Genomic DNA, 22,460 nt, shown 5'->3' with positions numbered 1-22,460 from the left:
CTTCTAAGGAGTTTATTTTAGAGCACTGTTAATCCCTGGAGCTAGGCAAGGGTGTTATTTCATGCTGTTCCTGAGAAAGAGCCTATCTCAGGGCATCAGCATTTCCTTCCTTGCCTCTGAAATATAAAAGCTCTCTGGAGGAGGCCTGTACAGTTTCACCATGGCTGCCCCCTCTGGGCAGAGCCTGGAGGAATGTCCTTTCTACTTCTCTTGAGCATATCAGCAGATCAGCCCCAAAATGGATAGGAATATAATAGGAGCAGGACAGGATGTGGATAGGACAGTTCAGGAACTCCACAGCTTGATAAAACTGAGCCATTTCATGGGCTCTGAATAAATCAATACATGTATGCCTGACTTCAATTCTATTTTCTTTAACCCATGGAATTACAGGAGGATGTTCCATAGTTACAGAGGGTACAAAATTTCAGAGTCATGGCCTTAGGGATAAGTGCACAAATTTCCGTTGTGTTTCACAATATTGCAGTACAGGGGCCACCTGTAGCTATAGAAATACTCAACGTCACTTTGGTCAGGGTCTCTTTAAGGGAGGAAAGAGAAGATAACAATCCCTTAACACAGCTATTTGTGGGAAAAGACAAGAGCATATGATGAAAACTTATAAAGACAAAAGCATCAATTCATGCAACCAATATTTGTTTTTATTTTTTTTAACGTTTATTTATTTTTGAGACAGAGAGAGACAGAGCATGAACGGGGGAGAGTCAGAGATAGAGGGAGACACAGACTCTGAAGCAGGCTCCAGGCTCTGAGCTGTCAGCACAGAGCCCGTCGCGGGGCTGGAACTCACATACCACGAGATCGTGACCTGAGCCGAAGTCGGACGCTCAACCGACTGAGCCACCCAGGCACCCCTCATGCAACCAATATTATCTGCAAGTCAGAAAAAGGGGAAGTGCTCATGGAGTTAAGTTTTGAAAGATGAATAGGTACCAAGATGAGGAAGAGCATTTGGGTCACAGAGAACAGCATGAAAGAAGTTGGGGAAGGGTGAATGAGCAAGCATGGTTCAGGAAGCCAGGGACATTCGTATTCATCTTGGTGAACAGGGATAAGTTACCTGAGAATGAGTTACCTGAGGAGACAAGCAGGGACCAAGGGGTCTTTTGGCCATACCGAAGACTTCCCTTTGCCTTCACAACTTGGGCACTGGGAACTCAGGCCATCTATTACAGGATGAACTGAAATGTAACTAGTAGTTGCAGAAATTTAAAAATAGAGAAACACAATGTGCTATAGTGGAACGGGAGAGAGCCACATCCTCACAAGGGAGAGCATAAAAACCCACCCTTCCACTGCCCTAGAACCAGCCTTGTGTAGAGGCTCCTGTTGTAGAGCCTTCATCCTTCAAAGTGGGGATATTTCTGTTTTACAACATTATCATAGCAACTAAATGAGCCTATATCATAGGTGAAAGCATTTACAACACAGTGCCTGGCATATAATTGCTCAGTAAATGCTATTTTCTTTTTTCCCTTCTTTTCTCCTTGTACATTTTTGCATGTTACCATAACACTACTGGAATGAATTTCTACTCCTCCACCTATTCAAATCTTACTTGACTTATTTATTCGCTTATTCATTAGTCCATTCATTCAGCAATGGTTATTGAGTGCTTGTCAGGTACCGAGAAATGTGATACAAGTTAAGATGAATATGGCAGTGCCTACTCTATTGGAAAGGAGAAATAAATAAATACACAAAGGCAATGTAAGAATAATATGAAATCTTCCTTGACTACTCCAGTTGTAAGTAATCAATCATTTCTCTGATTCCTTATGCCACTTTCATCACTTATGGCAAAATTACCTTGTAACCTAGTTAACTTTTCAAGTGGCTATGATTCATCTCCCCAACCAGACGTAAGTTCCATAAGGATGGGCACCATATCTCATCAGTTTTGCAATCTCTTCAGTGCTTTGATCACAAGAATTTAATAAACACACATTAATGATGGTGATGAGCTAGGGAGGCAGGACCTTATTCACTCACACATTTGTGCAGGTAAATTCCAATCGACACACTAATACTCTGCTCCTCTTTTTTTTGTTTGTTTTTTTTTTTGTCTTATCATGGAATTATAGGAAAGGAAACAAGGCTTACACTGTAACTTTTCATTCATAAGACTGATGTGTCATTCCCCACCCCTTACAAGCTGTCCTGTTCCTAAACTCCAACCCTTCTCAAAAGTCTTCAGTCCCAACCATGCTCCATTTATGTTCTGTAGATGGCTGATCTAGTTTTTTTCTTTCATAGAGAAAGTAAAATGCATTGAATGAACATTTCTCAAACTTTCTCTCTCCTGTCCCTCACCTATACACTATTTATATCCCCACCTATTTCTTTCTTTCTCCATTCCACCTTCATGTTTGCTTAACATTATACTCTTCATCTCTTCACTGGACCTAATTTTCTTCCAACTTCAAATGAATTCTGCTTCCTGACTTAATCTTCTCTACCCAATGCTCAATCCTCAGTATTTTAAGCCTTTCTCTACTGCCCCCTTCCCCAAGCAAATAAGTATGTTCCAGTGCCTTCAATTAAAGAGTAAGGAGGAGAATAGAGGAGAAAGGGGAAGATGAAGAAAAAAAACAAAAACAAAAATGAAAACAAATATTCCTTGACTGATCCCCTCCACTAACTAACTGTCTTATCCCTTCCCTGCCTTCATAGCCAGGCTCAGTTTGGATATAGACAGCATTTTTAATGACTTTCCCCCAAATCCAAAAAAATGAATGCAGTCCCAATGCAGAAGTCTTAGAAAACATACTTCATAAAAATTTTTTTGTCTGTACATTTTATTCAATATAACTTTAGGGGTGGAATTTTTTTCATCACATGACTAAATCATAAATTACTTAGCTGGTGCTTTATAACTGAACATTAACAGTATTTCCAAAATTTTGTCATTATAAATAAGGCTCTGATTAGTATCTGCATATATACATTTTTGTGCATGTCTCTGATAATTTCCTTAGTAACAAAGTGCAATTTTTTGGCCAGAGACCACATTTTAGAGGGGCTTACTAGAGTCATAGCTAACTGGCCTTTGAAGATAGCATTTAGGAGTTACATTTCTTTCCCTGACATTCCCTCTTTAACCCACTGAAGTGTGACTTCCTGAATATGTTTGAATTGTTCTCCAGTTTCCAATTTCTAGATTGACCATGATTGACCACACTAACCCAATCAAAGCATTTGACATCATTGACAATCACTTCCCACCTCCCATGACATTTTCTCCTCTCTTGGTTTCTGTCACATCACTGTCCCTTTGCTTCTTTCTTGCCTTTCTGTGCCTTTATGTCCCAATTCAGGTTTTCTGCATTGGCCTGTGCTGTCCATTGAAGTTATTATACTTTCTTTGACCTTCTTTTCAATGTATTTTATCTTCTGGGTCAATCCCATCAAACAGCATATTAAACTATTACCTAGTGACAGATAAATCCAAAATCTCTACTTCTAGTTTAAAAATGTCTCTCTTTAGGGCTGCCTGGGTGGCTCAGTCTGTTGGGCATCCACTTTGGCTCACGTCATGATCTCGTGACTCGTGGGTTCAGGCCCCATGTCGGGCTCAGAACCTGGAGCCTGTTTCTGATTTTGTGTTTCCCTCTCTCTCTGCTCCTTCCTTCATTGTGCTTTGTCTTTCTCTCTCAAAAATAAATAAACATTAAACAATTTTGAGGGGGTGCCTGGGTGGCTCAGTCAGTTAAGCGTCCAACTTCGGCTCAGGTCATGATCTTGCAGTTTGTGAGTTTAGGCCCCACATCAGGCTCTGTGCTGACAGCTCAGGGCCTGGAGCCTGCTTCAGAGTCTGTGTCTCCCTCTATCTCTGCCCCTCCCTCCCTCATGCTCTGTTCTCTCTAATCTCTCTCTCTCTCTCAAGAATAAACACTAAATATATAACACTAAATATATATATTTAAACACTAAATATAAACATATAAACACTAAATATATATATTAAATTTATATATTTATTATTATTATATTACATATATTATATATATAATATATATATTATATGTAATATATATTATATATATTACATATATATTATGTATAATATATATATTATATATGTAATATATATATTATATAATATATATTATATATTATATTATTATTAAATATATATATATTATATATATATATATATATATATAATATATATATATATAATATATATATATATATATATATTAAAAAAAAAGTCTCTCTTTAGCTCCAGGCCCAGAATATCCAACCACCAAATGGACGTTACCTTCAAACTCAATAGTTCTAAAACTGACTCATTGTCTTTCCCCCAGATGTGCTTTTTTGCCTGCATTTTGTATCTCTGTTATGATGATTCTTACTTGCCCAAACTAGAAATCTTGGGGCCATCCTCACAAAATCCTACAGATTTTTCCTAGAGTTCTCCTTTCTTCTGAACTGTGCCTGTGATACATTCATTTATATAACACTTTACACTTTGAACGATCGGTCTTTCTTTCACGTTTTTCTATAACTTGTTATTCTGTAGTTTTTGGGTGTATGTCATGTCTCTGTGGAGAACTGGGTTGGTGCCACTAGTCCATAACACAATAATTCCTTTTTGGTAAGAAGAAGGATAGAAAAGAATAAATTGTTTACACTCAATAAATGTTTGTTGAGTTGAATAAATAAATGAATGAGTGATGGCATTACTTCCCCCTACCAAAATTCTAAAGCAGGAGGTATGTTTTTGATTCCTGTCTTATTTTCCTATATCCCTTCTATTATTCCTTCCTATCCCAAGGCATTCAGGCCTCTTATATTGACCATTCTTCTGTGAAAGGGGGGAAAATGATCTGATAAAAAACCCTCACTGTGAGATGTATGATATCTCTCCCAGGATTATCTGCATGTTGAGAGGTCAATGGGATGCCACAATTTAACAAAATGGATCAAAATTTGGGATTCATCAGAGGATGTTTGCAACCATGTGATGTTGGCTGTGTATAGCAGACCAGAATTTTTACATGATGTAGAAGTAATTATTTTTATTTGAAAAAATATATTAGGGTAGATTCCAGGGCTTGTCATGCTCTATATAGAAACCACAGTCTTAGCTCATCCTCTTGCCAAGTTGCCAACTTGGTGACATGGGCTATGTTATGGAAGTCAGTAGAGAAGAAGTCTCTCCCTGAGAGATAAAAGCAAAGCTATTTTCCCATTGTCTAAAATAGTCCTTGTGGTACATGGTTTTTATGTCAATAAGCCACATATCGCAATCTCAGAAACTATCATCCTTTATTCAGTAGTTTAAAGGAGAAAAAAAATTTTCAGACATGCTAATTTTATGCACAGTTCTTATATTAAGTCATTAAAATCCTTTCTTAAAGCTTTTCTGGTATTTAAGTGGATTTAAAAGAAAAGTGCAGGGCAGTTTGTATCTCAAGAATTATATAATACTACGTTGGCTTAGTCTGTGCTTTTTTAAAAACTAGCAGTGGCCCCTAGCTCTATGTGGAGAATAATGTGCTCACAGTAATGCTGGTAGGCACAGCGGTCTCCCATTTTTTCAGGCTGCAGGATTCCTCATTACACACAGCTAAAATGATGTTTTACATTGACACACTGGGCTCTCCCAAACATCCCCCACATTCATGCAATACGTTGTTTCATTGGTGAAGAAAGAAAAAAATTTCAGGGTGGGATCAGGGCTGCAAGACACTGGTCTTTGAAGTGCTGTGACATTATTTCACAAACTGCATATCTCAATCCAAAGATATTTTACACTGCAGATACTATAAATCTCATCCACTTTTTTAGTATCTGTTAAAATATTTTCTCTTATTCCTATAAAGACATTACCATGAAAAATTGAAGTGTTTGCATTCTACTAAATAGTAATGCTTCATTTCGCTGGCATCTACACCTGCCACTGTTGCTTTGAAAACCTGTATGCCTGATAAATGGCATAACTGAAGGTTTTATTTCTGTTATCCCCACCAACAAGATGTGGTGTGAAGATGGCAAACACAATCCTGCTTCTCTTTTTCCTTTTCATTTCTCCTCAGAAGTATCTCTTCCAAGCATAGTTCTTCATTTATTTACCTGTGTAACATTAAATATCAGTTGTAAGAAATAGGTATTCTTCACCATTATTCAATTCTCTGCTACGGCCTTTTTGTTTCTCTTGGTGGTGGTAGTAAAATTTGAAAGAGTGGTCAAGAATGACATAGAGACGTCCACTTCCAGCCAAAATGAATAACAGTGACCAGACACCCCTCTGCCTAAAGCAACTAAAGAAACAGACAAAATATATTAAAGAAGTGGTTTTCCAGGAATTGAACATCAGAATTTAAGGACAATGATCGCTGGAAGACAAGAAAGAAATGAGGTGAACCTTATGATTGCCCCAGCTTCCTAACAGGGGAGAGTTTCCCATCTGTAACACAGAAAAGGCGACCCTAAGGAGAGCCCAGAGATGTTCCTGAGTTGAAGAAACAGAACCAGAAGTCTGGGTAAGCCAAGGCAGCTAGAATTCTCGGGGAAGAAGGATCTGTGGGCAGCATTGTGGAGATCTACAACAGGTCTCCAAGGAGTATACAAGAATTTTCCTCCATAACAGAACTCTACCCAGAAACCACACAGATGATGGGATTAGTAGACAGGGACATTGTAACAGTTATTTTAACTATTTGATATATTTACTAAATCAGAGGAAAAATTGAACATGTTCAGTAGAGACATGAAATATATAAAAGATGCAAAGCAAACTTCTAAGAATGAAACTACAATGGCTGAAATGACAAATGCCCCTTATGGGAATAGCAACAGATCAGATACTGCAGATAAAAATATTATTGAATTTTCAGACATAGAATTATAAACTGTACAGAAGGAAACATAGGGGAAAGAAAAGACTGAAAAAAAAAGTGAACAGATCTTCCATGAGCTGTGGAACATCTTCAAGTGGCTCAATATACATCTAATTGGTATCCATAAAAGACAGGGGGCAGATAAAATATTTAAAGGTATAGTGATCAATTTTTCTTCCAAATTTGATGAAAATTATAAACCCATAAATCCTAGAAGCCCCAAGCACAGTACAAGAAATGAAGAAAACTCCAGCAAGGAACATCATAATCAAGAGACCTAAGACCAGTTGTAAATGGAAAAATTTTTTTTAAAGAGAAAAGGAAAAAAGTCACATTATGTACAGAAGAACAAAGGAAAGGAGAACAACCGACTTCTCATTGGAAACAAGACAACTGAGAAGAGGGTGGAACATCATCTTTAAAGTACTGCAAGAATAAAGCTGCCAACCTAGAATTTTATATCCAGTGAAAACTCTTTCAAAAATTAAGGTGAAATATTTTTTTTCTAAATTTTTTAATGTTTATTTATTTTTGAGAGGGAGAGAGACAGAGCGCGAGCAGGGGAGGGGCAGAGAGAGAGGGAGACACAGAATCCGAGGCAGACTCTAGGCTCTGAGTTGTCAGCATGCACAGAGCCCTATGTGGGGCTCAAACTCAGAAACAGTGAGATCATGAACTGAGCCAAAGTCGGACACTTAACCGACTAAGCCACCCAGGCGCCCCAAGGCACAATATTTTTTTAAATGCACAAGCAGAAATAATGCATTAGAAACTATGACTAATTTAAAAAAAAAAAACATTTTGTCCTATTATTTAACTCCTCTTATAAGATAATTAGTATGTAAAGCAAAAATAGTAAAAATGTATTGAACAGATTGTAATCATTAGCAGTTAGGGAAGTGTCAATTAAAACCACAATGAAATGCCATTACACACCTATTAAAATCTCTGAAATTAAAAATACTGATTGTGTGAAGCAACTGGAACTCTCATGTCCTGATGGAGGGAATGTAAAATGGAACAACCACTATGAAAAACAGTTTAAATGTTCTCAAAAAAGTTAAACATAGGGACGCCCAAGTGTCTCAGTTGAAAAACGTTCAATTTGGGCTCAGGTCATGATCTCATGGTTCGTGAGTTCAAGCCCCACATCAGGCTCTGTGCTGACAGCTCAGAGCCTGGAGCCTGTTTCAGATTCTGTGTCTCCCTCTCTCTGTTCCTCCCCTGCTTACACTCTGTCTCTTTCGATCTCTCAAAAATGAATAAATGTTTAAAAAAATTTTTTTTAAGTTAAACATATACCTGCCAGCCCCCATGAGCAGCAAATGTTTCAATAAATGAAAAGGTTTCAAACCATCATCCAGTAGACCTGCAACCATCCATAGTGGGAGGTAAGTAGTAGAAGATAAGATTTAGTCATTCTTTTTCTAACCCAAAGTAAAAGGCTTAGAGAGATACCAATTGAGAGAAATTAGTTTTGCCCATAAGCCAGATTCCATTCCACCAGACAGTACCATTACCTTGGAAGATAAGTATACATTCTCATAATAGAAAAAAGATACTATTTTGAATCCTACTGTAAAAATCTTACAGAAATAACTATAACATACCTGTATACTAATAAGCCTAAAGTAGTATGATAATCATACATTGTATAGCAGGGCTTTCAAGTTCAACAGCTGAAGCAATAATCATTTTTAATTACTATAATTTATTTTGCATCTAAATAAGCAATTTTAACAGCAAAACATTTTTTAATTATCCACATGTAGAAACTATACAAATCAGCTTAAGCCCCCATTTTCCTAAACTCAAGAGATTTCTGAAAGCCCTGCCAAAGCTCAGACATGGTCTTTGATAAGTCCAACGTTTTAACTTCCCTTTCCTCACATTGAAAAACAAATCACTGGACCCTAGCAGCAACAAGCTACTCTAAAGTATCACTTCTCTACTTTCTTTTAATTTTTTAAACACAAGATATATACAAAACATGCACAAATAATAAGTATGCAGCCCCGTGATCTATCTCAATGGGAACACACCCATGTAACCACTTCCCAAGTTAAGAATTAGTATAGGGGCGCCTGGGTGGCGCAGTTGGTTAAGCGTCCGACTTCAGCCAGGTCACAATCTCGCGGTCTGTGAGTTCGAGCCCCGCGTCAGGCTCTGGGCTGATGGCTCGGAGCCTGGAGCCTGTTTCCGATTCTGTGTCTCCCTCTCTCTCTGCCCCTCCCCCGTTCATGCTCTGTCTCTCTCTGTCCCAAAAATAAATAAAAAAAAAAAAAAAAAAAACGTTGAAAAAAAAAAAAAAAAAAGAATTAGTATAGTCTTAGACCTCAGTCCACTTGTGTCCCCTGCCAATTATAATCCCTGCAGCCCTTCCCTGAGGTTATGAATATCCTAACATCTCTTTTTGAACTTTATATAAATAGAATTATACCATATGTATTGTTTGTTCTCCCAATTTTTTAAACCTACAGAAAAGTTATGATTGTATCAAAAAATACCCATATATCATTAACCTAGATTTAGTAGATGCAAATATTTGACCATCCTTCTCAATCTATCTTTCTCTCTTCTGATAGATAGATAGATAGATTATTGATTAATAGATGATAGATAACTAGATGATAGAGAGATGAATCATTAGAAACTAAATTACAAATTATGGACATGACACCTAATTTTTAAGTACTTCACCATGCATTTCCTAAGAATAAAGCCATTCTGCCACAAACCATAATATTATAACACTTAAGAAAATTAACAATAATTCCATAATATCTAATATCCAGTTCATATTTAATTTTCTTCAATTTTGCCAAGTAAACTCTTTTTATAAGCAATATTCAGTCTAGCCTCATTTATTGTATGTGGTTGTTAATTGTCTCTTTAGTCTCTTTTAATCTAGTGCCTAGTCCCTGCTTCTTTTTTTCTCCATGACATTTCCTTTTTGGAAAGTCCAGACCAATTTGTCTTTTAGAGTATCCCACCCTCTACATTTGTCTGTTTCTCTATGGTGTCATTTAACTTGTGCCTCTATCTGTATTTCCTCTACACTACAGAATAGGTCTATAACCTTGATGAGTTCAGGTTAAATATTTGGGGCAAGAAGTCTTCAAAGAAGTATACCCTGTTTTTACATCTATCCAATATACTTTCATTTTCCTTCCTTTCATATAATCTCCCTCCGAAGTCTCTGTGGCTGTTTCCAAGAAGAGCAGCAGTTAAGCCCCAGGAACCCTCTATAGTAAAACTATAGAGGTTCACAGAAAATGTGAAGAAAAGCATGTCAGTGTGCGTGGCAGTGCGTGAATGGTTTATGTCCTAGAGTTGGGGGAAAATGCATTAGGCTGGCTAAGCTAAGTGTTTAGCAAAGAAATGAGGAAGGATTGGAGTAATAGTAACAGCATAACTGAGTAGAGAATATCTATTATATTTTAATTATTCAAGCCAGTTATCTCCTTCAGCTTTAGAATTTTATGAAGATCAACTAGAGTCAAAAAACCTGAATTTGATTCTTGCTTAACTATTTTTAGCCAGATTACCTTGAGCAGGTCCCTTAGACTTTTCTGAGATTATATTCCTCCTCTGTGAAACAAAGATAACGTCAACAAGTTCCCTGAGTTGTTGTAGAGGTTAAAGGCGAAAGGGAACGTGAAAAGGCCTAGCGCTAAGCAACAAATGAACACTGTAATATGGTTCTGAGGAGTGAGACCAAAAACCATAGCACAGATTCCCTTTTGCTTGAAGAAATCAGGTTAAGTAAATCATGTGAGCTTTTGGAATCATTTTAGAGGCGCCTCATTGCCCTGATAAACCATCACTTCTATGTTTCAGACTATCTGCTGAAGAGTAGGTCAGACGGTGAGAAGCACCGGACAAAAAAAGGATCTCAGTACATACCTAAATCCTCTCAGAGTAACACAGTTCTTGGATCAAGAAATGTTGGAAATTGGCACAAATGACCGACCAGCCCGGATGATGTGAAATTCCTGCCATGAAAATAGTAACTAAAAACCAGTAAAATGATTTAAATTTATGCTGGTTTATTCCTCTAAGCGGATGTGTCTCACTTATCATTTGTTTTAATTATTCCTGATGTGTTGCCTATCACATCACAAGCTTCTTCAAAGGGAAAGGAATAAGCAGTTGTCATAACAACAAAGCTCTTCATTACCCTGGGAACCTTCGACAGCTTTATTTAAAATGAAGGAGAAAAAAGAACCCTAACCAATTAGCTTTATCAGTCTGATTCATGTTCTTAAACTGATAACAGTGTTTCCTGAAGACTGTTACAATTTGATGGGGAATGTGTCATGAATATTTATGGTAACATAAAACTCAGGAAAAAATTGGCTAGCTAATTATCACTTGGAAGGTGTTTCTGGTCAAATTCCTGCCCAGTGATCCATTTGATTTTTTTAAATGACTTTTATTAAACAAATCAAAGAATTAGTGGGACTTTTGCCAACAACTATCCATTGGTTCGAGAACAGCAATGAGACCTATTTAGGTTTAAACTTTAAAACCAAGGCTTCACCCTCAGCTAATTTGATTTGCGTTAATTTTGCATTCAGTTAAACCAGAAATGTTCTTGCCTGCCTCTATACCCTTCCTTCTCTGTGCCAGAGATACAGCCCAAGTCCCTAGAGAGCTTTAATTCTGCCCTTCTCTGCAGAATTAAAAAAGCAGATGTTTTCTTCTGGCTGCAGGAGATAAGACTGAGAAGTAATTATTGTTCTGGTCCCAAATCCCACAGGTGTTTTCATTCCTGCCCTGTGACCACGGGAAGAATAAACAGTAAATCTGAGAAGGTCTAGTTGGGGTGCTCTTCAAGTTCAGATCTGAAGCCAAATGTTTGAATATCTCCTGCAAATGAAAAACTGCAGAAGTAGGCAAAGTTTTTTTTGTAAAGAAGTAGATACTAAATATATTTTACTTCGTGGGACCTAAGGTTTCGTTCACAACTAATCAGCATTGCCATAGTTGAGTGAAGCAGCCATAGACAATATGTAAACTAATGGGCTTGGCCCAATTGGATCCAGCCATTGTTTGCTGACTCAGAAGAGTTCCCAAGAAATTAAATATCTACCACCAAAGGAACAAGTGCACAAGTTCTTTAAATAAACAATAATGAACACTTGGAAAGCATGCTCACAAAAGGTTTTCACATACAGTATTTTCAATAATCTTAAAATAAGGATTACTCTAAGAGGTAGGCATACCATCTTTTTATCTTACACGTGAGAAAAGTAGACTCAGGGTGCTCGGGTAACTTCCTTTCTTTTCAAGATCAAATGGCGGATCTCTTGGTTTCAGTTCCAAGGATCTTTCTACCACAAACCCAACTGTCTCATAAACAATGCACTCTACACAGATCAAACAGAAGAAGTATGAACTGTAACAATTTCTAAATAATGCTCTACGGATAAGTGTAGTTAGTGCTCAAGAGAATGAGAAAAAATTCATCAACACTCCTCAAGATCTGTTGAGTCCTCCATGATACTCACTCAAGCATTAAGCCAAGCTGTGAGTAACCACAAAAGCAAGAAAATTCTGTGTCCTGAGTTCCAGGTCATTTCAGGAATTAACCATTTAGGCCCAGTTCACTTTAAACTGCCTGCCTTTCAAAAAAATGAAACCAAACAGAACTTCCCCAATTTGGGGGGGTCAGAGAAGGAAATCCACTCAGAAACAGTCCATACTGAATCAAATGCTCGTAGGAACCCTTATTGATCAGGACTTGATACTTGACTGATACTTCAAGGCCACAGAGAGAAAAGCTTCTTGTTACCAAAGCCTGCGCAGGCAGCTATTACTTAATTATGACAACTATACGCAGTCAGGATATTGCATTAGGAAACACAGATGCACCATCTGTTAAGGAAACATGATTTAACTGAGGTTTTTTTTTTTTTTCACTAGACTTTAGCATTGGAAATATTAACTCTACATTGTTCAGCTCAAATGAAAGTCTCCATGAAAAATATTGCTGATGGATTATCTCTAAATGATACCCTCCATATCCAGTTCAATTTAATTCTGCAAGCATTTACTGAATGTCTCCCAAGTGTCAAGCATAGTACAATATCTCTGCCTTCAGGGAGTTTATAGTGTTAGCAATAAGGATGAAACACATAAGATACAAGGCAGAATTTGGTGTAGAAGGGGTTTATTACTCAGATTCAGCGAAAAAAAGAGATCTGAAGATAGAGAAGAGAGGTTTCACAAAGAAGGGGATCAAGGGAAGTTTTCAAGCAAAGTGATGGGAAAAGAGGGAAGGCAGCTGTCTTGGCTCATGAACTGTCAGGAACAAAAAGATTGGGGCAGAAAATTGAATTAGGGTTGGGGATTTAGTTGGTTTAGAATTTGCCACAGAGGTTACAACTAATAGTCCATAGGCCATATTCAGCCTGGAAGCTTTTTATTGTCCTTGGGGGTTTACAGCATTTTCAAAAATATTTTTATGTTTATTTATTTTGAGAGAGAGAGAGAGAGAGAGAGAGAGAGAGATGAAAAGAGAAAGCATGGTGGGGCGGGCAGAGAGAGAGAATCAGAGAGAATCCCAAGCAGGCTCCACGCTGTCAGCACAGAGGTGGACGTGGGGCTTGAACTCAGGAACCATGAGATCATGACCTGAGCTGAAATCAAGAGTGAGACACTTAACCCGCTGAGCCACCCAGGCACCCCTACAGCATTTTTATTTGAACAAATTCTCACATTTAAAAGTTGGAAATTTCACATAAGAGTAATTTCTAGCTCCTCTTTAAAAAGTGGAACAACAGGGACGTGCCTGGGTGGCTCAGTAGGTTGAGCGTCGGACTTCAGCTCAGGTCATGATGTCGTGGTTCGTGAGTTCGAGCCCCGCGTCGGGCTCTGTGCTGACAGCTCGGAGCCTGGAGCCTGCTTCCGATTCTGTGTCTCCCTCTCTCTCTGCCCCTAACCCACTCACGTTCTGTCTCTGTCTCTCTCAAAAGAAAATAAACATTAAAAAAAATTTTTTTTTAAAAAGTGGAACAGCTGGCAATCCGGGACATCACTGCTGCAATGTGAACAGTCAAAAGTGTGTAGAGGCTGACCATTAGACAGGGTGTGTTTGCATCCATTGGTCTGGGCCTCTCCAGATTTACCGAACCTATTTATGTTAACTTGGTAGGCATCTGAATTTGGAAGAACTATCCAGAAGAAACACATGAAATAGCTTCTAAGAATCAGAAACAATGTCAACATGATTAGGAAAGTGCTTACAATTATTCTATTCACTTCAAAAAGAAGTGACCAACTATTAAGTTATAAGTCATGAATTATTGAAATAGGAAAAGTAGATTGAGTCATCTATACCATGGAGAAGACAAAAAGGTAATTGAGTTGCCCATAAGCCAAAAAATGTTAATTTAATTCAACAAACAATGGTGAGCAATCAAAGTTTTTATATAGAAGAGTGATATGATTGTAGCTAATTCTGGCTTTTTCAAAAGATGTTAATTCTAACTAAGATAAATTTCAAAACGTATATGCTTTGTTTCAGCAAGTAAACAGGTTATTTTATGAACTACGTTGGAAATAAATGTACTGTGAAGTACATTTATGTTTTGATTTATAACTTGGTTGACCTCAATTTGAATCATTTGTCCTATAACTTTTTTTTTCAGTGCTCTGCATGAATTTCAAAACACTTCCCATAAACTCAAGCATAAATATATGTGGAACCACAGCCATTAAAATACTTTAGTTTTATTATAAGTTGTGTGTTTGCCTATAATTTTCCTTTTCTTTATATCGCTTATAGGCAATTATTTCCAAATGGAAAATAATTCATCTTGAATATATTCTAAAGTCCATTTATAAATAAAAGGTAATCGTTTCCAAGCTCTGTGTTTTCTAAAATTCTCCACGTTTGCTGTTGACTTTTGGGCAATACACTGTAAAATGCCAAAATGTCAGTTGATTACATAAAGAATGTAAAGTTATTTCTTTCATAACATTTATATGTGCATAGTCAGCCTTTTGAATAAACGGGATTTTTGTAAAAAGGACTATTTTTGTCCTATATTTAAAACAGTCATGTTTTGTAATATAGTCACACAATAAATTCAGTAATTTGTGCCTTATAATATAGTTCTCATTTTTTAAATGAACAAGGTAAATTTATGCACTTCCTGATGATAATTAAATTAGTTCACACTCTTTCACCTTTTCTAAGAAACCATGTCACTGAATGGACACATCTCATCCTTTGGCCTTTTTATTTTCCCCCAATTTCTTTTTTCCATTCTATTACCTCTCCTTTCCTAAGGTTGTTAGTCACCTTTGCCTTTAAGATAATATATTTATAAAATTTCAAACTCTGCACATGGGCTATTGGCCAGGAATAAGTTCAGCAACAACTACTAGTTATCTATCAGCCAGGGTTATTTTTCATTTCTATTGCCACCAGAACCATTTGTTTTTAGAACTATAGTCTCTTTAGTTTATTACAAATGAGCTTGAATTTGACAATTGTATGTGAATTGCACACATTTTTATATCCTGGATAGGGCCTGCCTGATGACACATTTTAAAATAATCTCCTTCTCAAGGTAAGGGATTTTACTTAAGCCAACAAATGCTTATCCCTAAAAATAGAACTGAGAAAGGAGACTATAATTATTTTGATAATCATTGGCTTTCTGTAAGAGATACTCACATATATGCACATATTTAGGTGGTCATTCTGCCATTCATACCTCATAAATCAATCTGGCAGGTCCTTATAATCACTTGTGCTTTTCACATCTGAATCTTCTTTGTTTTTCAACATCTTTCTTATGCTGAAATCCTGAGATCATTTGTATTATTCCAAAAGTGTTCCACTAAGAAGATATAAACAGACTTGTCTATATTTTTCTTGATCTATAATATGATTCCTTTGTGTAGTTTACCTAAAGTCATGCTACCTTTTTTTTCTGCACCCTCTTGCATTACATGTTTATAAAAATTTGCTGCTGGTTATCACCCCAGTCCATTTAGCATTACTACTTTCCAAGTTTTTCTTCCTATATGAGTATCTGTGTTTCATTTTACATTTCCCAAATACATTAGCCCCATTTATCAAAACATCACTATTTGGAACAATTCTGTGTGTGTCATTAGTCAGCAAATTTTCTTTTAACATTTTATGCTCAGACATGCCCCAGTAGAAATTTGGTGATGATTTTGACAGCCCCTCTAACAAATAACTGCATCCAATTTCAAAAATGTTACTGATACTGAATTTCTTTTATATCATTTGGATCTATAACTTATTCTTGCTTAAGGTACTAAGTTCACCTAGTATCACTGAAATTACATGATTTCAACATCTTCATGATCTATAGACTAAAGCTATCTCTATGTGAAAGAAGGAATCAAAAACTAAATTATTCACAGCAGAGATTAATAATGTGATGTGCTAAATGCGTAAGGAATATCATTGAATGCATATTATAAACAGCTTGAATATGTATCTTATGATGGTGTCTTCTATTGCCATTCAACTCTGACATTTAATTTTTTATGTCTTGTCCCTCAAATGGATTCTAAATGCTTGAGAACACGGAGTGAGTGAGTGTGTTTGTGTGTGTGTGCGTGTGTGTGTGTGTGTTTCTTGGGATTTTCCACAGGTTCTAGCACCATACAATACACATAATAAAGACTTAGAAATAAATTAGGAAGGAAAGAAGAGAGGGAAAGGGGGGACGAAGTAGGCAGTGAGCCTAAGAACCCTAAAACAGCATTCCTAAGATGGGAAAAGCAAGAGACCCAAGGCTTATTGACTGTCCCAGCAACTCACCTGTCACTAAAAATTTATAGGCAGTGGGAGAGGTAGTCCAATCATATACTGCTTATGCTTTTTGGAATGAAAAGTTACTATTACTGCAAAGTAAGGGAAAACATCAGCTTTTAAATAGACTGAAGTTAACATGAAATATAACACACAGTAAGATAGCTACAGCAGGATATTCAGTGCATTTTAGACAGGCACTTAGTACACAGCAGGGACCCGACACACGTTTGCAGGGTCTGTTAATAGTAATAACTCATCATTTGTATAAACTCCATCATATGCCAGTCACTACACAAGAGCTTTTTATGTGAATAATCTATTTTTGAAAACTCATTAAATTTATGCAAAGAGGTAATAATTCATTTCATATGGATACTTATTTACTGTGTTATGATTCACCTTACTGAATTCTTGCTACAGCTCTATGATATAAGTACTATTACAGTTTATCTATATTTGTACCTTTCTACAGATGAGGAAGCTGAAGCTAAAAATGATGAGTAACTAACCCAAGCCTTTACAACTAGCTAATAAATGGCCTGGCAGAGTTCAAAACGAGGTGCTCCAACCACAGTGCCTGCATTTTGGCATCACTCCAGAACTCCAGGGACTCTGTTACTTAAGTAACATGCCTTATTAAGACAGGATTATGCAAATCGGTTTGCATATTCTTTATTTTAATGTTTATTTTTGAGAGAGAGAATGAAGCATGCCAGCAAGGGAGGGACAGAGAAGGAGACAGAGAATCCCAAACAGGCTCCATGTTGTCAGCACAAAACCATACAAGGGGCTCCAACCCACTAACCATGAGATCATGATCTGAGCAGAAGTCAGATTCTCAACTGACTGAGCCACCCACGTGTCCCTCTTTGCATGTTCTTACCCATGTTAGGCACCGTGATCCTAACACTAATACCCAGAAGAACAGCAAAGCCTATGGGCTTCATTAAGAGATTCCTGGGGAATGCTTGAATCGACACATGGGAATGAGACCTATGTACATTTTGCTCTTCTTAGGTCTGATTATAGACAACAAATTATAAGCACTGTTAACTGGAGATGACACACCAGTTCCTCTTTGGAACCTTAACCTAGTGTGAGATAAAGAACAGCTTCTCTGTTTTGTTCTAGTCCTGATTCTTTTTCTCTGCGTGTTGCCCCAGTTCTTCTACACTCTTGTGCTCTAGGAGTGTCTTCTCTTTGTGTTGAGGTATCTGGGATCAAATCTTGGTCTTTTCATTTGCAAATACCTGTAGTTCTTGTCAGGTACTCCTATAGCTTCCCCAGATGCCTCCATTCCTCATTTGTGTTTGGCCAGTGTCTGTCCTCCTAGAGGTCTGTCTGCCAGTCACCGTCTGTTTGACAGAGAGGATCAAAGTGTAGATTTTAAACTACACTCTGGTTGGCAACGAGAATGGTTTCCTGCTTTGAAAACATATTTCCCAGTGTCAGTCTCTACATCCTGTTATAAACAGTGGCTCAGAGGTATTACTCTTGATTATTTCATATCCAGTGTTGTGTGAGCTCCTTACCTACTCTACGATCCACCTTTCACATACTCAAATCCTTTCCTTGTGTTCCTTAGGACTAGTTTTTACTACTGGCCCACATCAGAGTCCTTTGTTCCTTTTCCATCCTTTGAGATTTCTTAGGACTGTGGTCCTAGGCCAGAGAACAAGCCTTAGATAAGCCTGAATTCAAATCTGTGGCACAGCATGCTGTCAGTCTCTGCTGTGAATAATTCAATGATTCTGCAGTGGTTCCAGTCCTTTCATTTACACTGAGATCATCTTTCATTAATCTTTTGGGTGTTTGAAAAATATGAAGTGCCCCAAATGCTTTATTCTAAGATGTGAGTGAGAGCATTTGTGATCTGAACTAGAGAAGCTGTAACTTCAGTCATTCAACAGATGTTTCTAAGAACCTCTGTGTACCAGAGAAATGGCAGTGAATGAGACGAACAAGGACTCCACTCTGATGGAATTTACATCCTATGACTTTGTCATTATTTAATATTTATCAACTACACTTGATATGGAAAACATATGTTAGGTGTTTCGGCCAGCCAATAAATAACATCTCTCTTTCCCAATTGAACTCAGAACCAATTTAAAGATAGAAGAGATAGACAGATGGAGATCAAACCAACAGCTTTATTACTGTTAAAGCTGATTGGAGAATGTGACTTTAGATCTGCCTTTATCACTGAATTTAAAAGACTTGTTTCCTTATTCACTGGTGTAGTTTGACAGCCGCAGGCCATTTCCCCCTAGAAACAGAGCCCTTAGCACATGGAAGAGGGCTCATGGGAATGCACGAATCCTGTGGACATGTTCATTTTGAAAAAGAAAAGTCCAGAAGGGGCTGGGTCCAGCATATTTGATTTCTTCTCTTGAATTCACAAATCAGGTAGCTGAACACAGAGGCTAGGAGTATCATTCTAGCAGAAATCCCATCACATGGAAACAGGAAAGCAGAGTGACTATTAATACAAATAAGAATTGAGACTCTGGGGGCACTTGGGTGGCTCAGTTGGTTGAGCATCCAACTCTTGATTTCGGTTCAGGTCATGATCTCATGATGGTGAGATCAAGCCCCACATTGGGCTCCATGCTGAGCATAGAGCCTGCTTCAGATTCTCTCTCCCTCTCCCTCTATCTCTCTCTCTCTGTCCCTCCCTGGATTGTGCACTCTCCACCCCACCCCCCCTTTCTCTCAAAAAAAAAAAAAAATTGAGACCCTGAAAACTATTTGAGTTAGGGAAAACTTATTTGTCCTTGGAACACTAAAGATTTATGGAAACTTAGAAAAAGCTCCCTAAGAGTCATGGGCCCATGGGTTAATTAACACTGATTTTGAGAGTTTGTGCCATGTAATGGTTTCAGTAAATGGTCCTAATACTAATGGTGACTTTCATTTTGAAAGCAAAAATTGCAGGTGAGATCAGGAGTTGCAAGCTTTCCATCCACATCTGAATTAAAATAAACAGCAATTTAAAATACAGTCTATATAATAATGAAGAGTAATTATGACAGTAATTGGAAGAAATATTTTTAAAGAAGCATTACATGCGGAGTCAAGTTGCTTGAATAAGCCTATCATTGAAAATTCAGTATCACCCTCTTGCAGGTTTGGACTTATTAAACTATTGTCCATTATAATCTTAAAAGAGACAAATGGTTTTCAACCATAACAACTTGAGTAATCACCAATAAGACCTCAAGTAACTTTGGATGATGACTCTCTCACTCCAGAGGCTACTGAAAACACAAGAGTCAGTCATATTCCAAAGCTGTTGCTTGTTCCTAAGAGATCAGGTCACACTGTTGAGTCCCCCAATTTATTTAAATCTGTTATTTTATTTCAAGTGCTAATTGTCTCTCACAACAAACAGAGACTCCTCTCAGCTGCAATTATTGGCATTACAATAGATAATCAACAGGAAAGCCTGAACGCAGAGCAGGAGAAGTTGCCTTGGTTACAAACCTGAGATGCTTTGGGTATTACAGTTCTAGCTATGTTTCAAAATTTCCTAAAACACCCCAAGAGCAAAGTGTTCCATCTTTTCTTCTTTGTGGCTCATCTAAATTAGTTTTAGCCAATATAGAGTCTTAGTCTTATACAGATATTTTTATGAGGTCTTTTCAATAAATAACCTTGAAAAACAGGGCTTTCATTTAGAACATTTGTATTGCGTGTTCATGCACTTAAAGAATAATGAGAAGGAATCAGTTATTATTTTGTGTTAGAGAAACATATTATTATATTTGTTCTATCCACAAGCACACAATGCAGCCATTACTCTACATTATGCTCTCATCTCTCTCTCTCTTTTTTTAAAGCAAACAGAAAAATAAATCACCTTACAGCCCATCAGAATTCCAGTACCAAAGTGGTATTTTCCTTCCTGAGTATGGATTGAGTAGGGCCACTAAAGTTAGAGCTCCATAACAGAGCTCTTTTAGTAATTGCTTTGTTTTGTTGCTTCCTCATTTATTTAGGAGATTGAGATTTTAAAAGTTAAGATGATTTTTCTGATAATGATCTTAATATAACTAGCCATTTAGAAAGCACATCATAAAATCCATGCTATCCTTCATAGAACAGCTTGTTGTTTATCAGGCAGTATGACATCCCCTTTCACTCATTCATCTTGGTTACAGGAGATATATTTGCTTATTTCCAAAATATCACATGCACCCACAGATGACTTACATTTCACCTATCTCAGTAATGTGTTCAGATACATGACAGACTGTACTCGTACTTTTTACAAATACTGTATTATCTAAACTTTACAACAATCCCATCATGAAGGAATTATTAGCCATATTTATAAAGAAAGAAACTAAGGCGTTTAATTCAACTTGAAGGGGTTTTTTAAATCCAACAATGCTTTTTTTTTTTTTTTTTCCTCAACAATGTAGAGTGGAATGCTTAAGAAAATACTGGAGTAAAATCCTAGTTCTGCCTCTTAGGGCTGTGTTATTATTGGCAAATTACTTAACTTCTCTGTGTCATGGGTTTTTTTTTTTTTTATTAATCTATAAAATGGGAAAATAAAAGAAATAATTACAGTGAGAACTAAGTGAGTTAATACATGTAAAACACTTAAAACACTGCCAGATACATATAATTATCCAATGTTAACTCTAAATATTTGAAAATTGTATAATTCCCCAAGAGATATGTTTTAATGTTTCAGTTATATTACTATAGCTATTTCTTGTATCTATAATAATTTAATCATTTTTACAAAGTTATTAAAGATTACAAAATAACCATGTGGCTATAAAGTATTTCTATACCATGCTTAGCTTAGTTGGATGGGCAATACAGATTGTAAGCATAAATATACATTATTATTTTGTTATTTATATACCTGCTAATATTTACAACTAGCTTTAACCTTTCTTTGTGAACATTATTACCTAGAGGCATCAAATATCTCAAAGCTGACACTGTGCAAAAGGCTAGCTTCCCGTTCTCTGTTTACCCTCCTAGTAATTTCATTCATGTTCCCCTCTAATTCCATTAGAATCTATCTCCCTAGGTTTTCTTCTCTGTCAAAACCAGTTTTCAAATTTTTCCATTCATAATAAGCTTGCTGGTTGTTAAGGAAATTAAAAAAAATATTTTTTAATGTTTGCTTATTTTTGAGAGAGAGACAGATAGAGAAGGAGACACCATCTGAAGCAAGCTCCAGGCTCTGAGCGTCAGCACAGAGCCTGATGTGGGGCTCAAACTCACAAACTGAGATCATAACCTAAGCCGAAGTTAGACGCTTAACCGACTGAGCCACCCAGGTGCTCCAAGGAACTGTCTTTTAGATCAAAACCCATCCTTCTCTACTCTGTATTGCTAGGGCTCAGATGAAGCAAAAACTATGGTAGTTGCCCATTTTTTCCAAGATGTTCCAAGACCCCCAGAGGATGCCTGAAACCATGGATAGGACTGAATCCAAATGTACTATGTTTTATACATACATACCTATGATAAAGTTTAATTTGTAAATTAGGCACAGTAAGAGACTAGCAACAAAAATAACAAACTAAAGCAATTATAACAATATACTGTAATGAAAGTTACATAATGTGGCCTCTCACTCTCTCTATAAATACTGTACTGAACTGTACTCATCTCTTTGTGATGATGTAAGATAGTAAAATGCCTACATCACTAGATGAAGTGAGGTGAAAGACGTAAGCATTGTGACACAGCTTTAGGCTACTAGTGACCTTCTGACAATAAGTCACAAGAAAATTATCTACTTCCAGACCAAG

The sequence above is a fragment of the Panthera onca genome, chromosome B4 (genome assembly GCF_046562875.1).
Source record: "Panthera onca isolate mPanOnc1 chromosome B4, mPanOnc1 haplotype 2, whole genome shotgun sequence".
NCBI classification, from domain to species: Eukaryota; Metazoa; Chordata; class Mammalia; order Carnivora; family Felidae; genus Panthera; species Panthera onca.
Note: the sequence above shows the minus strand (reverse complement) of the source record.